Source organism: Oncorhynchus clarkii, unplaced genomic scaffold (assembly GCF_045791955.1).
Source record: "Oncorhynchus clarkii lewisi isolate Uvic-CL-2024 unplaced genomic scaffold, UVic_Ocla_1.0 unplaced_contig_1345_pilon_pilon, whole genome shotgun sequence".
In the NCBI taxonomy this organism is placed as follows: Eukaryota; Metazoa; Chordata; class Actinopteri; order Salmoniformes; family Salmonidae; genus Oncorhynchus; species Oncorhynchus clarkii.
The window spans coordinates 89,360-104,090 of record NW_027261066.1 but is presented as its reverse complement, the minus strand read 5'-3'; the positions used below and the strand labels follow the sequence as shown (position 1 = coordinate 104,090).

The 14,731-nt window shown below is 42.0% G+C and overlaps 5 non-coding genes across 5 annotated transcripts; all 5 read left to right on the top strand.

Moving 5' to 3' along the window:
* Window positions 1-366: 366 nt before the first annotated feature.
* Window positions 367-439, top strand: trnar-ucu (transfer RNA arginine (anticodon UCU)). Its single transcript has one exon. It is a non-coding gene; the product is annotated as a tRNA-Arg (tRNA).
* A 1,917-nt stretch (window positions 440-2,356) lies between these two features.
* Window positions 2,357-2,429, top strand: trnar-ucu (transfer RNA arginine (anticodon UCU)). The gene has a single exon. It is a non-coding gene; the product is annotated as a tRNA-Arg (tRNA).
* A 6,061-nt stretch (window positions 2,430-8,490) lies between these two features.
* On the top strand, window positions 8,491-8,563 carry trnar-ucu (transfer RNA arginine (anticodon UCU)). The gene has a single exon. It is a non-coding gene; the product is annotated as a tRNA-Arg (tRNA).
* A 2,212-nt stretch (window positions 8,564-10,775) lies between these two features.
* On the top strand, window positions 10,776-10,848 carry trnar-ucu (transfer RNA arginine (anticodon UCU)). The gene has a single exon. It is a non-coding gene; the product is annotated as a tRNA-Arg (tRNA).
* Window positions 10,849-11,728: 880 nt separating this feature from the next.
* On the top strand, window positions 11,729-11,801 carry trnar-ucu (transfer RNA arginine (anticodon UCU)). Its single transcript has one exon. It is a non-coding gene; the product is annotated as a tRNA-Arg (tRNA).
* The last annotated feature ends 2,930 nt before the right edge of the window (window positions 11,802-14,731 follow it).

Below are 14,731 nucleotides of genomic sequence, written 5' to 3'. Positions count from 1 at the left end.
CAGAGAGACACAGTGGCTTAAGACACTGATCTCCTAATCCATGTATTGTGAATTCAAGTATTGTTTTGGGGTACCTGAAAGTGGAGTGATGAAGTGGTAGTGTGCCTGGCAGTTAACCCAGTGATTTATGGATCGAAACCATCCTCTGCTATTCAGTTTGCTTTAGCAATGAAGTGGAAACAGAAATATTAAACCATAATTTCATGGGCATGTCTCAGTACCTTCCGTGATTATTTTTTGACTGCTTCTGTCAGTTTGTACAGGTCATGCTGGTTACAGAAGCGAAGCGAAAGCGTGATGTCTACTTTAACCACGTGTACGTTCGGTTGAAACCACTCTCTGCTATCCAGTTCATTATCAGCAAGTGCCCCAGTGGCCTAATGGATAAGGCACTGGCCTTCTAAGCCAGGGATTGTGGGTTCGAGTCCCATGTGGGGTGGGTGTACGCGGAGGAAGAGAGATCAGCACGTGACACATATTTTGATGGATTGAAGCTTTCCGATTTACTTTTTAGAAATGAAGATTTAACTGGGATAAAAAAGGAGAATTTCATGGGCATGTCTCTGTGCCCTCTGAAATGCAATTTTTTTTTACAACTGCTTCTATCAGTTCATATAGGTCATGCTGATCACACATTTCCACAGTGACTTAAGACACTGACCGCCTAATCCATTTATTGTGAGTTCAAGTATTGTTTTGGGGTACCTGAAAGTGGAGGGATGAAGTGGAAGTGTGCAGGGCAGTTAACCAAGTGATTTAGGGATTGAAACCATCCTCTGCTATCCAGTTTGCTTTGAGCAATGAAGTGCAAACAGAAGAGAAGAGCTGGGCACATAACACAGAGGTTGATGGATCGAATCTATCCAATTCTACTTTTAGAAATGAAGTGTAAACAGGGATTTTTTTTTTACATTTCAGAATTTCATGGGCATGTCTCTGTGCCCTCCGTGATTCTTTTTTTATTACTGCTTCTATCAATCCATATAGGTCATGCTGATCACAGAGAGACACAGTGGCTTAAGACACTGATCTCCTAATCCATGTATTGTGAATTCAAGTATTGTTTTGGGGTACCTGAAAGTGGAGTGATGAAGTGGTAGTGTGCCTGGCAGTTAACCCAGTGATTTATGGATCGAAACCATCCTCTGCTATTCAGTTTGCTTTAGCAATGAAGTGGAAACAGAAATATTAAACCATAATTTCATGGGCATGTCTCAGTACCCTCCGTGATTATTTTTTGACTGCTTCTGTCAGTTTGTACAGGTCATGCTGGTTACAGAAGCGAAGCGAAAGCGTGATGTCTACTTTAACCACGTGTACGTTCGGTTGAAACCACTCTCTGCTATCCAGTTCATTATCAGCAAGTGCCCCAGTGGCCTAATGGATAAGGCACTGGCCTTCTAAGCCGTGGGTTCGAGTCCCATCTGGGATGGATGTATGCGGAGGAAGAGAGATCAGCACGTGACACAGAGTTTGATGGATTGAAGCTTTCCGATTTACTTTTTAGAAATGAAGATTTAACTGGGATAAAAAAGGAGAATTTCATGGGCATGTCTCTGTGCCCTCCGAAATGCAATTTTTTTTACAACTGCTTCTATCAGTTCATATAGGTCATGCTGATCACACATTTCCACAGTGACTTAAGACACTGACCGCCTAATCCATTTATTGTGAGTTCAAGTATTGTTTTGGGGTACCTGAAAGTGGAGGGATGAAGTGGAAGTGTGCAGGGCAGTTAACCAAGTGATTTAGGGATCGAAACCATCCTCTGCTATCCAGTTTGCTTTGAGCAATGAAGTGCAAACAGAAGAGAAGAGCTGGGCACATAACACAGAGGTTGATGGATCGAAGCTATCCAATTCTACTTTTAGAAATGAAGTGTAAACAGGGATTTTTTTTACATTTCAGAATTTCATGGGCATGTCTCTGTGCCCTCCGTGATTCTTTTTTTATTACTGCTTCTATCAATCCATATAGGTCATGCTGATCACAGAGAGACACAGTGGCTTAAGACACTGATCTCCTAATCCATGTATTGTGAATTCAAGTATTGTTTTGGGGTACCTGAAAGTGGAGTGATGAAGTGGCAGTGTGCCTGGCAGTTAACCCAGTGATTTATGGATCGAAAGCATCCTCTGCTATTCAGTTTGCTTTAGCAATGAAGTGGAAACAGAAATATTAAACCATAATTTCATGGGCATGTCTCAGTGCCCTCCGTGATAATTTTTTGACTGCTTCTGTCAGTTTGTACAGGTCATGCTGATTACAGAAGCGAAGCGAAAGCGTGATGTCTACTTTAACCACGTGTACGTTCGGTTGAAACCACTCTCTGCTATCTAGTTCATTATCAGCAAGTGCCCCAGTGGCCTAATGGATAAGGCACTGGCCTTCTAAGCCAGGGATTGTGGGTTCGAGTCCCATCTGGGGTGGATGTATGCGGAGGACGAGAGATCAGCACGTGACACAGAGTTAGATGGATTGAAGATTTCCGATTCAATTTTTAGAAATGAAGATTTAACTGGGATAAAAAAGGAGAATTTCATGGGCATGTCTCTGTGCCCCCCGAAATGCAATTTTTTTACAACTGCTTCTATCAGTTCATATAGTTCATGCTGATCACACATTTCCACAGTGACTTAAGACACTGACCGCCTAATCCATTTATTGTGAGTTCAAGTATTGTTTTGGGGTACCTGAAAGTGGAGGGATGAAGTGGAAGTGTGCAGGGCAGTTAACCAAGTGATTTAGGGATCGAAACCATCCTCTGCTATCCAGTTTGCTTTGAGCAATGAAGTGCAAACAGAAGAGAAGAGCTGGGCACATAACACAGAGGTTGATGGATCGAAGCTATCCAATTCTACTTTTAGAAATGAAGTGTAAACAGGGATTTTTTTTTTACATTTCAGAATTTCATGGGCATGTCTCTGTGCCCTCCGTGATTCTTTTTTTATTACTGCTTCTATCAATCCATATAGGTCATGCTGATCACAGAGAGACACAGTGGCTTAAGACACTGATCTCCTAATCCATGTTTTGTGAATTCAAGTATTGTTTTGGGGTACCTGAAAGTGGAGTGATGAAGTGGAAGTGTGCCTGGCAGTTAACCCAGTGATTTATGGATCGAAACCATCCTCTGCTATTCAGTTTGCTTTAGCAATGAAGTGGAAACAGAAATATTAAACCATAATTTCATGGGCATGTCTCAGTACCCTCCGTGATTATTTTTTGACTGCTTCTGTCAGTTTGTACAGGTCATGCTGGTTACAGAAGCGAAGCGAAAGCGTGATGTCTACTTTAACCACGTGTACGTTCGGTTGAAACCACTCTCTGCTATCCAGTTCATTATCAGCAAGTGCCCCAGTGGCCTAATGGATAAGGCACTGGCCTTCTAAGCCGTGGGTTCGAGTCCCATCTGGGATGGATGTATGCGGAGGAAGAGAGATCAGCACGTGACACAGAGTTTGATGGATTGAAGCTTTCCGATTTACTTTTTAGAAATGAAGATTTAACTGGGATAAAAAAGGAGAATTTCATGGGCATGTCTCTGTGCCCTCCGAAATGCAATTTTTTTTACAACTGCTTCTATCAGTTCATATAGGTCATGCTGATCACACATTTCCACAGTGACTTAAGACACTGACCGCCTAATCCATTTATTGTGAGTTCAAGTATTGTTTTGGGGTACCTGAAAGTGGAGGGATGAAGTGGAAGTGTGCAGGGCAGTTAACCAAGTGATTTAGGGATCGAAACCATCCTCTGCTATCCAGTTTGCTTTGAGCAATGAAGTGCAAACAGAAGAGAAGAGCTGGGCACATAACACAGAGGTTGATGGATCGAAGCTATCCAATTCTACTTTTAGAAATGAAGTGTAAACAGGGATTTTTTTTTTACATTTGAGAATTTCATGGGCATGTCTCTGTGCCCTCCGTGATTCTTTTTTTATTACTGCTTCTATCAATCCATATAGGTCATGCTGATCACAGAGAGACACAGTGGCTTAAGACACTGATCTCCTAATCCATGTATTGTGAATTCAAGTATTGTTTTGGGGTACCTGAAGGGTGGAGTGATGAAGTGGAAGTGTGCCTGGCAGTTAACCCAGTGATTTATGGATCGAAACCATCCTCTGCTATTCAGTTTGCTTTAGCAATGAAGTGGAAACAGAAATATTAAACCATAATTTCATGGGCATGTCTCAGTACCCTCCGTGATTATTTTTTGACTGCTTCTGTCAGTTTGTACAGGTCATGCTGGTTACAGAAGCGAAGCGAAAGCGTGATGTCTACTTTAACCACGTGTACGTTCGGTTGAAACCACTCTCTGCTATCCAGTTCATTATCAGCAAGTGCCCCAGTGGCCTAATGGATAAGGCACTGGCCTTCTAAGCCGTGGGTTCGAGTCCCATCTGGGCTGGATGTATGCGGAGGAAGAGAGATCAGCACGTGACACAGAGTGTGGTGGATTGAAGCTTTCTGATTCAATTTTTAGAAATGAAGATTTAACTGGGATAAAAAAGGAGAATTTCATGGGCATGTCTCTGTGCCATCCGAAATGCAATTTTTTTTTACAACTGCTTCTATCAGTTCATATAGGTCATGCTGATCACACATTTCCACAGTGACTTAAGACACTGACCGCCTAATCCATTTATTGTGAGTTCAAGTATTGTTTTGGGGTACCTGAAAGTGGAGGGATGAAGTGGAAGTGTGCAGGGCAGTTAACCAAGTGATTTAGGGATCGAAACCATCCTCTGCTATCCAGTTTGCTTTGAGCAATGACGTGCAAACAGAAGAGAAGAGCTGGGCACATAACACAGAGGTTGATGGATCGAAGCTATCCAATTCTACTTTTAGAAATGAAGTGTAAACAGGGATTTTTTTTTTACATTTCAGAATTTCATGGGCATGTCTCTGTGCCATCCGTGATTCTTTTTTTATTACTGCTTCTATCAATCCATATAGGTCATGCTGATCACAGAGAGACACAGTGGCTTAAGACACTGATCTCCTAATCCATGTATTGTGAATTCAAGTATTGTTTTGGGGTACCTGAAAGTGGAGTGATGAAGTGGAAGTGTGCCTGGCAGTTAACCCAGTGATTTATGGATCGAAACCATCCTCTGCTATTCAGTTTGTTTTAGCAATGAAGTGGAAACAGAAATATTAAACCATAATTTCATGGGCATGTCTCAGTGCCCTCCGTGATTATTTTTTGACTGCTTCTGTCAGTTTGTACAGGTCATGCTGGTTACAGAAGCGAAGCGAAAGCATGATGTCTACTTTAACCACGTGTACGTTCGGTTGAAACCACTCTCTGCTATCCAGTTCATTATCAGCAAGTGCCCCAGTGGCCTAATGGATAAGGCACTGGCCTTCTAAGCCAGGGGTTCGAGTCCCATCTGGGCTGGATGTATGCGGAGGAAGAGAGATCAGCACGTGACACAGAGTGTGGTGGATTGAAGCTTTCTGATTCAATTTTTAGAAATGAAGATTTAACTGGGATAAAAAAGGAGAATTTCATGGGCATGTCTCTGTGCCATCCGAAATGCAATTTTTTTTTACAACTGCTTCTATCAGTTCATATAGGTCATGCTGATCACACATTTCCACAGTGACTTAAGACACTGACCGCCTAATCCATTTATTGTGAGTTCAAGTATTGTTTTGGGGTACCTGAAAGTGGAGGGATGAAGTGGAAGTGTGCAGGGCAGTTAACCAAGTGATTTAGGGATCGAAACCATCCTCTGATATCCAGTTTGCTTTGAGCAATGACGTGCAAACAGAAGAGAAGAGCTGGGCACATAACACAGAGGTTGATGGATCGAAGCTATCCAATTCTACTTTTAGAAATGAAGTGTAAACAGGGATTTTTTTTTTACATTTGAGAATTTCATGGGCATGTCTCTGTGCCCTCCGTGATTCTTTTTTTATTACTGCTTCTATCAATCCATATAGGTCATGCTGATCACAGAGAGACACAGTTGCTTAAGACACTGATCTCCTAATCCATGTATTGTGAATTCAAGTATTGTTTTGTGGTACCTGAAAGTGGAGTGATGAAGTGGAAGTGTGCCTGGCAGTTAACCCAGTGATTTATGGATCGAAACCATCCTCTGCTATTCAGTTTGCTTTAGCAATGAAGTGGAAACAGAAATATTAAACCATAATTTCATGGGCATGTCTCAGTGCCCTCCGTGATTATTTTTTGACTGCTTCTGTCAGTTTGTACAGGTCATGCTGGTTACAGAAGCGAAGCGAAAGCATGATGTCTACTTTAACCACGTGTACGTTCGGTTGAAACCACTCTCTGCTATCCAGTTCATTATCAGCAAGTGCCCCAGTGGCCTAATGGATAAGCCACTGCCCTTCTAAGCCAGGGGTTGTGGGTTCGAGTCCCATCTGGGCTGGATGTATGCGGAGGAAGAGAGATCAGCACGTGACACAGAGTTCGGTGGATTGAAGCTTTCTGATTCAATTTTTAGAAATGAAGATTTAACTGGGATAAAAAAGGAGAATTTCATGGGCACGTCTCTGTGCCATCCGAAATGCAATTTTTTTTACAACTGCTTCTATCAGTTCATATAGGTCATGCTGATCACACATTTCCACAGTGACTTAAGACACTGACCGCCTAATCCATTTATTGTGAGTTCAAGTATTGTTTTGGGGTACCTGAAAGTGGAGGGATGAAGTGGAAGTGTGCAGTTAACCAAGTGATTTAGGGATCGAAACCATCCTCTGCTATCCAGTTTGCTTTGAGCAATGACGTGCAAACAGAAGAGAAGAGCTGGGCACATAACACAGAGGTTGATGGATCGAAGCTATCCAATTCTACTTTTAGAAATGAAGTGTAAACAGGGATTTTTTTTTTACATTTGAGAATTTCATGGGCATGTCTCTGTGCCCTCCGTGATTCTTTTTTTATTACTGCTTCTATCAATCCATATAGGTCATGCTGATCACAGAGAGACACAGTTGCTTAAGACACTGATCTCCTAATCCATGTATTGTGAATTCAAGTATTGTTTTGTGGTACCTGAAAGTGGAGTGATGAAGTGGAAGTGTGCCTGGCAGTTAACCCAGTGATTTATGGATCGAAACCATCCTCTGCTATTCAGTTTGCTTTAGCAATGAAGTGGAAACAGAAATATTAAACCATAATTTCATGGGCATGTCTCAGTACCCTCCGTGATTATTTTTTGACTGCTTCTGTCAGTTTGTACAGGTCATGCTGGTTACAGAAGCGAAGCGAAAGCGTGATGTCTACTTTAACCATGTGTACGTTCGGTTGAAACCACTCTCTGCTATCCAGTTCATTATCAGCAAGTGCCCCATTGGCCTAATGGATAAGGCACTGGTCTTTTAAGCCGTGGGTTCGAGTCCCATCTGGGGTGGGTGTATGCGGAGGAAGAGAGATCAGCACGTGACACAGAGTTTGATGGATTGAAGCTTTCCGATTTACTTTTTAGAAATGAAGATTTAACTGGGATAAAAAAGGAGAATTTCATGGGCATGTCTCTGTGCCCTCCGAAATGCAATTTTTTTTTACAACTGCTTCTATCAGTTCATATAGGTCATGCTGATCACACATTTCCACAGTGACTTAAGACACTGACCGCCTAATCCATTTATTGTGAGTTCAAGTATTGTTTTGGGGTACCTGAAAGTGGAGGGATGAAGTGGAAGTGTGCAGGGCAGTTAACCAAGTGATTTAGGGAGCGAAACCATCCTCTGCTATCCAGTTTGCTTTGAGCAATGAAGTGCAAACAGAAGAGAAGAGCTGGGCACATAACACAGAGGTTGATGGATCGAAGCTATCCAATTCTACTTTTAGAAATGAAGTGTAAACAGGGATTTTTTTTTTACATTTCAGAATTTCATGGGCATGTCTCTGTGCCCTCCGTGATTCTTTTTTTATTACTGCTTCTATCAATCCATATAGGTCATGCTGATCACAGAGAGACACAGTGGCTTAAGACACTAGCTATCCAATTCTACTTTTAGAAATGAAGTGTAAACAGGGATTTTTTTTTTACATTTCAGAATTTCATGGGCATGTCTCTGTGCCCTCCGTGATTCTTTTTTTATTACTGCTTCTATCAATCCATATAGGTCATGCTGATCACAGAGAGACACAGTGGCTTAAGACACTGATCTCCTAATCCATGTATTGTGAATTCAACTATTGTTTTGGGGTACCTGAAAGTGGAGTGATGAAGTGGAATTGTGCCTGGCAGTTAACCCAGTGATTTATGGATCGAAACCATCCTCTGCTATTCAGTTTGCTTTAGCAATGAAGTGGAAACAGAAATATTAAACCATAATTTCATGGGCATGTCTCAGTGCCCTCCGTGATAATTTTTTGACTGCTTCTGTCAGTTTGTACAGGTCATGCTGATTACAGAAGCGAAGCGGAAGCGTGATGTCTACTTTAACCACGTGTACGTTCGGTAGAAACCACTCTCTGCTATCCAGTTCATTTTCAGCAAGTGCCCCAGTGGCCTAATGGATAAGGCACTGGCCTTCTAAGCCAGGGATTGTGGGTTCGAGTCCCATCTGGGGTGGATGTATGCGGAGGACGAGAGATCAGCACGTGACACAGAGTTTGATGGATTGAAGATTTCCGATTCAATTTTTAGAAATGAAGATTTAACTGGGATAAAAAAGGAGAATTTCATGGGCATGTCTCTGTGCCCCCCGAAATGCAATTTTTTTTACAACTGCTTCTATCAGTTCATATAGTTCATGCTGATCACACATTTCCACAGTGACTTAAGACACTGACCGCCTAATCCATTTATTGTGAGTTCAAGTATTGTTTTGGGGTACCTGAAAGTGGAGGGATGAAGTGGAAGTGTGCAGGGCAGTTAACCAAGTGATTTAGGGATCGAAACCATCCTCTGCTATCCAGTTTGCTTTGAGCAATGAAGTGCAAACAGAAGAGAAGAGCTGGGCACATAACACAGAGGTTGATGGATCGAAGCTATCCAATTCTACTTTTAGAAATTAAGTGTAAACAGGGATTTTTTTTTTACATTTGAGAATTTCATGGGCATGTCTCTGTGCCCTCCGTGATTCTTTTTTTATTACTGCTTCTATCAATCCATATAGGTCATGCTGATCACAGAGAGACACAGTGGCTTAAGACACTGATCTCCTAATCCATGTATTGTGAATTCAAGTATTGTTTTGGGGTACCTGAAAGTGGAGTGATGAAGTGGAAGTGTGCCTGGCAGTTAACCCAGTGATTTATGGATCGAAACCATCCTCTGCTATTCAGTTTGCTTTAACAATGAAGTGATTTAACTGGGATAAAAAAGGAGAATTTCATGGGCATGTCTCTGTGCCCTCCGAAATGCAATTTTTTTTTACAACTGCTTCTATCAGTTCATATAGGTCATGCTGATCACACATTTCCACAGTGACTTAAGACACTGACCGCCTAATCCATGTATTGTGAATTCAACTATTGTTTTGGGGTACCTGAAAGTGGAGTGATGAAGTGGAATTGTGCCTGGCAGTTAACCCAGTGATTTATGGATCGAAACCATCCTCTGCTATTCAGTTTGCTTTAGCAATGAAGTGGAAACAGAAATATTAAACCATAATTTCATGGGCATGTCTCAGTGCCCTCCGTGATTATTTTTTGACTGCTTCTGTCAGTTTGTACAGGTCATGCTGGTTACAGAAGCGAAGCGAAAGCGTGATGTCTACTTTAACCACGTGTACGTTCGGTTGAAACCACTCTCTGCTATCCAGTTCATTATCAGCAAGTGCCCCAGTGTCCTAATGGATAAGGCACTGGCCTTCTAAGCCAGGGATTGTGGGTTCGAATCCCATGTGGGGTGGGTGTATGCGGAGGAAGAGAGATCAGCACGTGACACAGAGTTTGATGGATTGAAGCTTTCCGATTTACTTTTTAGAAATGAAGATTTAACTGGGATAAAAAAGGAGAATTTCATGGGCATGTCTCTGTGCCCTCCGAAATGCAATTTTTTTTTACAACTGCTTCTATCAGTTCATATAGGTCATGCTGATCACACATTTCCACAGTGACTTAAGACACTGACCGCCTAATCCATTTATTGTGAGTTCAAGTATTGTTTTGGGGTACCTGAAAGTGGAGGGATGAAGTGGAAGTGTGCAGGGCAGTTAACCAAGTGATTTAGGGATCGAAACCATCCTCTGCTATCCAGTTTGCTTTGAGCAATGAAGTGCAAACAGAAGAGAAGAGCTGGGCACATAACACAGAGGGTGATGGATCGAAGCTATCCAATTCTACTTTTAGAAATGAAGTGTAAACAGGGATTTTTTTTTTACATTTCAGAATTTCATGGGCATGTCTCTGTGCCCTCCGTGATTCTTTTTTTATTACTGCTTCTATCAATCCATATAGGTCATGCTGATCACAGAGAGACACAGTGGCTTAAGACACTGATCTCCTAATCCATGTATTGTGAATTCAAGTATTGTTTTGGGGTACCTGAAAGTGGAGTGATGAAGTGGAAGTGTGCCTGGCAGTTAACCCAGTGATTTATGGATCGAAACCATCCTCTGCTATTCAGTTTGCTTTAGCAATGAAGTGGAAACAGAAATATTAAACCATAATTTCATGGGCATGTCTCAGTGCCCTCCGTGATTATTTTTTTGACTGCTTCTTTCAGTTTGTACAGGTCATGCTGGTTACAGAAGCGAAGCGAAAGCGTGAAGTCTACTTTAACCACGTGTACGTTCGGTTGAAACCACTCTCTGCTATCCAGTTCATTATCAGCAAGTGCCCCAGTGGCCTAATGGATAAGGCACTGGCCTTCTAAGCCAGGGATTGTGGGTTCGAATCCCATGTGGGGTGGGTGTATGCGGAGGAAGAGAGATCAGCACGTGACACAGAGTTTGATGGATTGAAGCTTTCCGATTTACTTTTTAGAAATGAAGATTTAACTGGGATAAAAAAGGAGAATTTCATGGGCATGTCTCTGTGCCCTCCGAAATGCAATTTTTTTTTACAACTGCTTCTATCAGTTCATATAGGTCATGCTGATCACACATTTCCACAGTGACTTAAGACACTGACCGCCTAATCCATTTATTGTGAGTTCAAGTATTGTTTTGGGGTACCTGAAAGTGGAGGGATGAAGTGGAAGTGTGCAGGGCAGTTAACCAAGTGATTTAGGGATCGAAACCATCCTCTGCTATCCAGTTTGCTTTGAGCAATGAAGTGCAAACAGAAGAGAAGAGCTGGGCACATAACACAGAGGTTGATGGATCGAAGATATCCAATTCTACTTTTAGAAATGAAGTGTAAACAGGGATTTTTTTTTTACATTTCAGAATTTCATGGGCATGTCTCTGTGCCCTCCGTGATTCTTTTTTTATTACTGCTTCTATCAATCCATATAGGTCATGCTGATCACAGAGAGACACAGTGGCTTAAGACACTGATCTCCTAATCCATGTATTGTGAATTCAAGTATTGTTTTGGGGTACCTGAAAGTGGAGTGATGAAGTGGAAGTGTGCCTGGCAGTTAACCCAGTGATTTATGGATCGAAACCATCCTCTGCTATTCAGTTTGCTTTAGCAATGAAGTGGAAACTGAAGTGAAAATGTTTTGACTGCTTCTGTCAGTTTGTACAGGTCATGCTGATTACAGAAGCGAAGCGGAAGCGTTATGTCTACTTTAACCACGTGTACGTTCGGTAGAAACCACTCTCTGCTATCCAGTTCTACAAGTGCCCCAGTGGCCTAATGGATAAGGCACTGGCCTTCTAAGCCAGGGATTGTGGGTTCGAGTCCCATCTGGGGTGGATGTATGCGGAGGAAGAGAGATCAGCACGTGACACAGAGTTAGACGGATTGAAGATTTCCGATTCAATTTTTAGAAATGAAGATTTAACTGGGATAAAAAAGGAGAATTTCATGGGCATGTCTCTGTGCCCCCCGAAATGCAAATTTTTTTACAACTGCTTCTATCAGTTCATATAGTTCATGCTGATCACACATTTCCACAGTGACTTAAGACACTGACCGCCTAATCCATTTATTGTGAGTTCAAGTATTGTTTTGGGGTACCTGAAAGTGGAGGGATGAAGTGGAAGTGTGCAGGGCAGTTAACCAAGTGATTTAGGGATCGAAACCATCCTCTGCTATCCAGTTTGCTTTGAGCAATGAAGTGCAAACAGAAGAGAAGAGCTGGGCACATAACACAGAGGGTGATGGATCGAAGCTATCCAATTCTACTTTTAGAAATGAAGTGTAAACAGGGATTTTTTTTTTACATTTCAGAATTTCATGGGCATGTCTCTGTGCCCTCCGTGATTCTTTTTTTATTACTGCTTCTATCAATCCATATAGGTCATGCTGATCACAGAGAGACACAGTGGCTTAAGACACTGATCTCCTAATCCATGTATTGTGAATTCAAGTATTGTTTTGGGGTACCTGAAAGTGGAGTGATGAAGTGGAAGTGTGCCTGGCAGTTAACCCAGTGATTTATGGATCGAAACCATCCTCTGCTATTCAGTTTGCTTTAGCAATGAAGTGGAAACAGAAATATTAAACCATAATTTCATGGGCATGTCTCAGTACCCTCCGTGATTATTTTTTGACTGCTTCTGTCAGTTTGTACAGGTCATGCTGGTTACAGAAGCGAAGCGAAAGCGTGATGTCTACTTTAACCACGTGTACGTTCGGTTGAAACCACTCTCTGCTATCCAGTTCATTATCAGCAAGTGCCCCAGTGGCCTAATGGATAAGGCACTGGCCTTCTAAGCCGTGGGTTCGAGTCCCATCTGGGGTGGATGTATGCGGAGGAAGAGAGATCAGCACGTGACACAGAGTTTGATGGATTGAAGCTTTCCGATTTACTTTTTAGAAATGAAGATTTAACTGGGATAAAAAAGGAGAATTTCATGGGCATGTCTCTGTGCCCTCCGAAATGCAATTTTTTTTACAACTGCTTCTATCAGTTCATATAGGTCATGCTGATCACACATTTCCACAGTGACTTAAGACACTGACCGCCTAATCCATTTATTGTGAGTTCAAGTATTGTTTTGGGGTACCTGAAAGTGGAGGGATGAAGTGGAAGTGTGCAGGGCAGTTAACCAAGTGATTTAGGGATCGAAACCATCCTCTGCTATCCAGTTTGCTTTGAGCAATGAAGTGCAAACAGAAGAGAAGAGCTGGGCACATAACACAGAGGTTGATGGATCGAAGATATCCAATTCTACTTTTAGAAATGAAGTGTAAACAGGGATTTTTTTTTTACATTTGAGAATTTCATGGGCATGTCTCTGTGCCCTCCGTGATTTTTTTTTTATTACTGCTTCTATCAATCCATATAGGTCATGCTGATCACAGAGAGACACAGTGGCTTAAGACACTGATCTCCTAATCCATGTATTGTGAATTCAAGTATTGTTTTGGGGTACCTGAAGGGTGGAGTGATGAAGTGGAAGTGTGCCTGGCAGTTAACCCAGTGATTTATGGATCGAAACCATCCTCTGCTATTCAGTTTGCTTTAGCAATGAAGTGGAAACAGAAATATTTAACCATAATTTCATGGGCATGTCTCAGTACCCTCCGTGATTATTTTTTGACTGCTTCTGTCAGTTTGTACAGGTCATGCTGGTTACAGAAGCGAAGCGAAAGCGTGATGTCTACTTTAACCACGTGTACGTTCGGTTGAAACCACTCTCTGCTATCCAGTTCATTATCAGCAAGTGCCCCAGTGGCCTAATGGATAAGGCACTGGCGTTCTAAGCCGTGGGTTCGAGTCCCATCTGGGCTGGATGTATGCGGAGGAAGAGAGATCAGCACGTGACACAGAGTTTGATGGATTGAAGCTTTCCGATTTACTTTTTAGAAATGAAGATTTAACTGGGATAAAAAAGGAGAATTTCATGGGCATGTCTCTGTGCCCCCCGAAATGCATTTTTTTTTACAACTGCTTCTATCAGTTCATATAGTTCATGCTGATCACACATTTCCACAGTGACTTAAGACACTGACCGCCTAATCCATTTATTGTGAGTTCAAGTATTGTTTTGGGGTACCTGAAAGTGGAGGGATGAAGTGGAAGTGTGCAGGGTAGTTAACCAAGTGATTTAGGGATCGAAACCATCCTCTGCTATCCAGTTTGCTTTGAGCAATGAAGTGCAAACAGAAGAGAAGAGCTGGGCACATAACACAGAGGTTGATGGATCGAAGATATCCAATTCTACTTTTAGAAATGAAGTGTAAACAGGGATTTTTTTTTTACATTTGAGAATTTCATGGGCATGTCTCTGTGCCCTCCGTGATTCTTTTTTTATTACTGCTTCTATCAATTCATATAGGTCATGCTGATCACAGAGAGACACAGTGGCTTAAGACACTGATCTCCTAATCCATGTATTGTGAATTCAAGTATTGTTTTGGGGTACCTGAAAGTGGAGTGATGAAGTGGAAGTGTGCCTGGCAGTTAACCCAGTGATTTATGGATCGAAACCATCCTCTGCTATTCAGTTTGCTTTAGCAATGAAGTGGAAACAGAAATATTTAACCATAATTTCATGGGCATGTCTCAGTACCCTCCGTGATTATTTTTTGACTGCTTCTGTCAGTTTGTACAGGTCATGCTGGTTACAGAAGCGAAGCGAAAGCGTGATGTCTACTTTAACCACGTGTACGTTCGGTTGAAACCACTCTCTGCTATCCAGTTCATTATCAGCAAGTGCCCCAGTGGCCTAATGGA